Source organism: Strix uralensis, chromosome 1 (genome assembly GCF_047716275.1).
Source record: "Strix uralensis isolate ZFMK-TIS-50842 chromosome 1, bStrUra1, whole genome shotgun sequence".
Lineage (NCBI taxonomy): Eukaryota > Metazoa > Chordata > Aves > Strigiformes > Strigidae > Strix > Strix uralensis.
The window spans coordinates 131,322,331-131,329,280 of NC_133972.1; the positions used below are offsets into that span (position 1 = coordinate 131,322,331).

The 6,950-nt window shown below is 38.8% G+C and overlaps 1 long non-coding RNA gene across 1 annotated transcript in view; it reads right to left on the bottom strand.

Annotated features, from left to right (window-relative positions):
* LOC141954299 (uncharacterized) overlaps positions 1 to 276 on the bottom strand; it is a 44,153-nt gene extending 43,877 nt beyond the window's left edge. The window contains exon 1 of the long non-coding RNA XR_012632143.1: positions 174 to 276. This is a non-coding gene — a long non-coding RNA (uncharacterized LOC141954299). The remainder of the gene's footprint in view (positions 1 to 173) is intronic.
* Between the last annotated feature and the right edge of the window lie 6,674 nt (positions 277 to 6,950).

Consider the following 6,950-nt stretch of genomic DNA (forward strand, 5'->3'; position numbering starts at 1 on the left):
GGTATGGCTCTATTTCACTCACTCCCCAGGCACTTCAGGTAGGAAATAGCTTGCCTATCACTTCATAAAATGGCAAGTTTTATCTGCAATTTCTAACAGCTTCACATAATAGAAAAAAATATAATCGAGATTTAAAAAGAAGTAGCTTTAAAGGAAGTACAAACAACTCTCACCTCAGGAAAAGCTACATGGAGCTCTTTAGCCATAACCACAACAGGACGAAATACTACCTTTCCTGGCTTGCCTGGTGTTTAAGCCTCAGGGGGAGCAGGTTTTCCTGCGGTCATGGTGGAAGAGAGAAAAATGAAGCTGTAGGTCTGCTTACAGAAGGAAACAAGTCAGCAGCGGTGACATATATTTAGCACAAAGTCACACAACCCCTTCTACTACTTTGCCAGCCTCCCAGAAAGCCAAAAGGTTAAGTGGGAACAGCAAGCAGTTGTTCACTGCCCTAAGAGTCAGCATTTGCATCAAGACACAGGATGAAAGTAGGATTAGACACACTCAGGAGAACAGCAAAAATGCAACATGTGCACCACCATGAAGCCTCAGCACATATTCTCAAGGAGTTTGGTTTGTTGGGGGTTTTTTTCCCCTAAGGTAAGCAAGGTGGTAGCTGTCTGTCTACAGAGAGGGGAAAAAAAGCTATCAATATTCATTCTTTCACAACTCTTGCAAGACCATACAAGCTGTTGACAGCTGAAGTGTGGCTTGAGAAATCATCCTCCATTTGCTGATCTCTTTTGGAATCCATTTACCCAACAAACATCACAAATTCAATTACTTCTGTGGAATCGAGATGGGGCACAAGGGAGAAGCAAACGGCTAGAGATGTTGTACCACAGGCATTTCAAATTAAATACAGTTTGAGACACCAAGCAGAGAGAGTAGATGGCACAGAGCAGTCTATTTTGACAAAGACTAAGATTTAACTTGCTTTTGCATGTTATAAGCATCACCTACACAAGCTGCAATGGAGTTCATTTCAGAGTGTTTCTCCAGAAGTGGTTTACCCTTCACTGTTACTGATGGTAAAAATTTACTATGGTAAAAAGAGAATTGCTGAGAAAAAAAGTGGGTTTTTTTTATTATTACTTTATTTCAGAATTTTATTTTACATTGACAATACATTACCTAATTCTGTCAGGCTATGGAGACCAAGGCCCACAGATTAAATTTCAAGTATCATGTTGCTGATACAGCAGAGCCTGAATCTTGTGAGATATGACCAGAGCGAATACAAAATACTTCTATTATGAGCACTGCATGAAAAAGGTCTTCAATTTTATGCTCTTCAGAATCATCATTTTCCAACACCTGTTTCTCAAGCCATCTCGGGAGAGGAGGTGGAGAAGAACGTTTTAAAAATCTGTTGATTTCAAGTATTGTATTTATTGCGTCTGGTGATCTAGAATTACTCCATAGTATGAATTGTCTTTTTTAACCCAAATTGTGATTTTTCATATCTGCCTACAACAAAAATTTAAACTACACTAACATGAAGCTGTAGTCTCACAGCCAGTGAGAGATGTTTACAACCCCATTGCTGTAGAAGAAAACACCTCCCTCTTGAAAATACAAACTTAGAAACCCAAATTTGCATAAACAACAAAAATTTGCAAGTGACTTTACAAAACAAGGAATTAATGGTCCTTACTGCTCTAAAATAAATAAATGAGAGAATGGATAGTGATGGCAACTATGGCAACACTGAAAAAAAGTCCCAATAAAGATGACACTACAGAGAGAAGTTCTGCTTAATAGTTTCAAACAGGCACTCAAAAGATTTTTTTTTTTCCCCTGGCATTGAGTAGCTGGAAGCCAGATACAAAATGATTCTTTATAAAAGGTTTGAAATTAAAATATCCTGTGATCTCCTAGCCAAAAAAAAAGTTGCAACACAGAAATCTTGAAAGCAAAAAAACCCCAAACATTTCTAAAGGTCATTTTTCTACTCACTACTTTATGTCAAAATTATTTCGTCTTTTTAATTGCTGACTAAAGTATCTTGCCCTGTGTTGCATGCACCCACAACCAAAGTATTAGCTGTGATCCCCACATTGGCAGACTCATAATCCAAAGGTGTATTTTAGCCATTCAAACCTGACAGAATAGGCTTGGTTTGCACACTTCCTTTTCATGGAAGTTATCTAGAGAATGATGACCTTTAAGTCTGCAATTTGTCATGTCTTCTTGCTACGAAATAATCCGATACTGTAGCAGTTCTGTGATTTCCAAATCATTAGGTTTTAACTGTCATCGCCACAATCAGCTACCCAATTTCTTTGCCCATTTTTTGGCAGAGCTGGATGTGTGTAGACTTTTTAAAATATTTCATGATGACACTGAAAAAGTTATTTAAATTTTCAGCTTGACAGTTTTGCCTCTACACAGAATCCAGACAAGGCAAACTAACTGAAGAGCCTTGAAAAAATTGTATCATGAATATGCACATAACAGCACCAAAGATGACTCATGAAAAACTAAATTGTTCCTTTCTGCATGAAAACTAAATTTGCAGAGGGACAAATTGTGCACTTCTGGGAAAACCTGTGAGATTATCAGGCTAAAAAAATATATATACATATTGTCCCACTGCCCACTTTTACTTGAAGAGGATTTTTTCAAGTTTTCCCTCTAAAGAAAAATTACATTCCCATAGCACAGAAGTGTTCTTGGATACAAACAAGTAACAGAAACAAGACACTCTGCATAACAGTCAGACATTATTTCATTTCTGTTTTTCATTAGGCTCCTTACTTAGCTTAGAAGCAGCAGTAAGGCCAAGGAACAGGTCATGAAAAATATTCCTAAACAAAGGATATCGACAGTTTTTAGCACATCATTTGTGTTCAGCAATATATGATGCATCTCAGAACTGGCCATACCAATGAAATATGCATACCCCAAGGAAAGAAGAGTTCCCACAGAACTCCCTAAATGCTGCACCTAACATTTGCAAGCAAGGTTGCTGCTATGGTATTTGAATGATGATACCCTTGGCCATTTGAAAATTTCAACAGCAGTTCAGATATTTTGAATAATCATTTTGGAGTCTAAGAGATAGTGAATATAATTAAGTTAACATACCTGATCATCATGAGAGCACTAGCTCTGTTCTTATCATCTTCTTTGATGCAGCACATCGTTCTAAAAAAGACAACTCACAACTACTCTGCAGAAGCGGCCAAAGGGAAAAGCAAGAGCTTTTGGTTAGAGATGAATCAACAGGATTTCTTATGACCCCTTGACAATTACTGGGCTAAAGCTAGCATGTCATTCACCAAAAAAAAAAAAAAAAAAAATAAAATAAAATAAAAATTGGCCCAGCAGGTCTGAGTATTAGAAATTGTTGACAATCTTCATTTGTTCATGCAGGTGCACAAAGACATTTTTGCAATTCTGATGAGATACTGAAAAGAGGTTTGATGCAAGCGTGCAGGGCCCAGGCCCTGCTCAGCCCTGGTTTGTTTGTAGCAGAGTAGCTCTCACTGGCCAAGACCAAGATCTGGCCTCCTCTTCATGCAACTGCAGGTCTTAAGATCTCCAATGGCTTGTGGGAATAAACATGCATTAAGCATATGATTAAAGCATCTTCCTGCCTTAGTTCCAGATGTCAGTACTGTTCTTTGTCATGCTTCCCTGCATCCCTCCTGCACTGAATTTTGACAGGTTTAAATTCTTTGCTGCATCTTGCAAACTTACTCAAATTTATTTCCCATTTAGATTTCAGACTGAGACCAAAGTTTAAGGAAATCATTTACCAGATGTATCATGAAAAGCAAAAGAAACATCAAATGCAAAACTTGAAAATCAGCTTATAAAGATTTCAAAGACTCAGTCACTTTCATTATAGAAAAATTAAACTTCATTTATTCTTGGATGCAACGAGTGAAAACAAAAATTAGAAAAATTAAGAAAAGTTTCATGAAGAGAAGATTGATTACCATAATTTGGAGAAAGGTAACTGCAGCTCCTTGCTTTAAAAGCAAGTTAGTCATCTGGTCCATGACAGCTAATCTCCAGTTATCTCTAAATCTTCACGTCACCAGAGGGAAGGAAGGAAGCTGCTGGCACACACTTCTCTTCCTAACACCAAGCTCTACCCACACTGTTATCACACAGCCCTGAAGCATTCAATCTGCCACCATGGCATCTACCTACCTGTCCCATGCCAGATTTTGGGAGAATGAGGCTGAGCAAGTTAAGTGAGCTAATGCAAACAGGTGAATAGTAAAAACAGTGTTCAGTAGCAAAAGCTAAAGCTAATTGTAACTTGTCAGACAAAACCCAGATGCAGTAGAAAGTTTTACGAATTAGTTGAAACTCAACAAAAGCTTTTGGTTGAGTTTCCTGATTACAAAGGTTAAAAGTTCCAGGACAGCTCTGCCCCATTTTCTCTGATGGGACCATGGATCCAGGCCTTTCAGCAACTACAGGTATAGGCCTGGATCCATAGGATGGGAGATGGAGAACCTACAGCTCTCTGCTATGTCAAGATTCCCCAGGACCTCTAGGAGAGGCTGAGCACTCAGCCTCCTGGAGAAGTCTCAGCTCTGACAACTTCACAGTCCAAATTACCGGCTGCACAGAAGGGTCCTCCATTACCCACCCTCCCCTCCCCACCAGGTTTCCGGGCTTGTTACTGTACAGTTGTTGGTATGATCTCCCTGAGATCACAACCCTTGAGCCACATAAACATTAACCACCAGGGGCTGGAAATCTCATGGCTTTCAGTTTTCATAGGCACCAGAGTATCAATACTGCACACTGATGTAAGTGAAACATCACAAGCTTTTCTTTACTAAATGGAGGAGAATGCCAGGTATCACACAGCTTGGAAACAGACCACATAAGAATTAAACTATGCCCAGGAAAGATGGGGAGGGACTCTCTCAGGGAGTGTAGTGATAGGACAAGGGGTAACAAGTTTAAACTGAAAGAGTGTAGATTTAGATTAGATACAAGGAAGAAATTCTTTATTGTGAGGGTGGTGAGACACTGGCACAGGTTGCCCAGAGAAGCTGTGGCTGCCCCCTCCCTGAAGTGTTCAAGGCCAGGCTGGATGGGGCTTTGAGCAACCTGGTCTAGTGGAAGGTGTCCCTGCCCATGGCAGGGGGGTTGGAACTAGATGATCTTTAAGGTCCTTTCCAACTCAAATCACTCTACGATTAATACTAGCAAAGCAATGGAAAGGAGAATTTGTGTAATACATTAACACAATATTTAGATGTTTCAGGACAACCCCTGTGAGCAATTTTATTTAATGTTATGAATAGCTTGGTTATTTCTAGCTCCCAGAAAAGAGGAGGGGTTGCCATCAGGTTACCAAGCAGTGTTTCAGCATTCCCTTCAAAAAAGAAAACAATGCCAACTTCTGGTTTTGAAGATGGGGGTATATTCTTTTCCCATTAATGCCCTGTCATGGTTCTTGTGCCCAACATTACAGCTGTAATCATAGGACCAACCTTTCACAACATCTTCAAGACAAATCTTAGGCTATGCTTACATCAGCAAGAAGTGTGACACAAGAATCTGACTTGAAGAGCAAGACATTTGGCGCTAAGAATTCAGTTTTCACTCAGCATGCATTTCAAAGGGCCATACTTCAAACAAAATCTTACCTGGTCCGGTGGACTGAACATTTGCCAAGTAGCCAAAATGCACAGGATGTGTGTCCCACAGTTCAACTATCAGAGAACCCCATTCATGCACTGACACCATCATTGGTGCAAATTGAAGTGTGAAAAGCAGGAAAGACTCAGATTTATTTAAAGAGCATTCAACTGACCCAAGATAAAACTGGCATCATAGGTGCACTCTTGTTCTCCCAACAGCTTTTCACACCACCAGTATCCCTCATCACTGTAGCAACATGCAGCACTGAGATAAGATCCATTCAGATAACCTTCACTCCAACTAAAGTTAGTTTAATTCTTTTCAGGCTTCAGCATCTGTTCTTATGATACTAACTTCAGTGTCAAAGCTTATGCCTCCTATATGCAGAAGTAAGCAATAGTCATTAATCTACACAATCAAATTTTAATTAAACAGGCCAAGAAATCATCACAAACTGTCACCCCTTAAAAGTCTTTTCTCCACTGCAAAATTTTAGTTATATATGATGACAATCCAGACTCAGTAAGAAAGATTTTTCCAATTTTTCACTTGATGACAAAGTACCCTAAGCTACCTCAGAGAGTTGCACCACACAAGACTACTGATGAGATTAAGTCATGTTCTCTCATCTCTTTTTTCCATTCTAAAAATGAACCACAAGAACATCAACTGTTGTGTTGCAAGTGCCTCGAGCCAAGCTTCTATATATGCAACAAGACTGTTCTCACATGCCAATCCAATATCATCTTTGACTTATTGATGATCTTTTTTACTATCATGAGCTACAAAACACTGAAAAGATTGATAGCCAAATTATTTGGGTAATATAAAGGAAATACAATGGATTTTAGAATTACACCAGAATCCTAACATTTGCAAGTATTTTCAATATCAAAAGCACTCCATGAAATTCCAAGTTCATCAGCTACTGCACATTTGTTATTCATAAAAAAACAAACACAAGTTGACCTCTGATCTACAGCCTTAACACTGTTACACAGCTTGCCTTTTTTTTCATTAGAGGAGTGTTTGTTTTCTTTTCCTCTTCTCACATCCAGATTTTTTTAATGTAGTTTCTAACAAGAGAGGAGTACCCCACCCCAAAAAAAACCCCATACATTTGCTTTTATATACAATTTTAACACTATCTTGAGACTTGGTATATATTTTAGTACTGATAATCAACATTTCTCAGGCTACTGCATTTCCTACAGAACACCAAATCAAAGTTTTATTAATTTGTCTGGAGACATACAGGGACTACTCGTTTTTCTTGGAAAGTGACAACCCTGATAACCCACTAAAAGACAAGAACAATTTTTCTAGGCTAA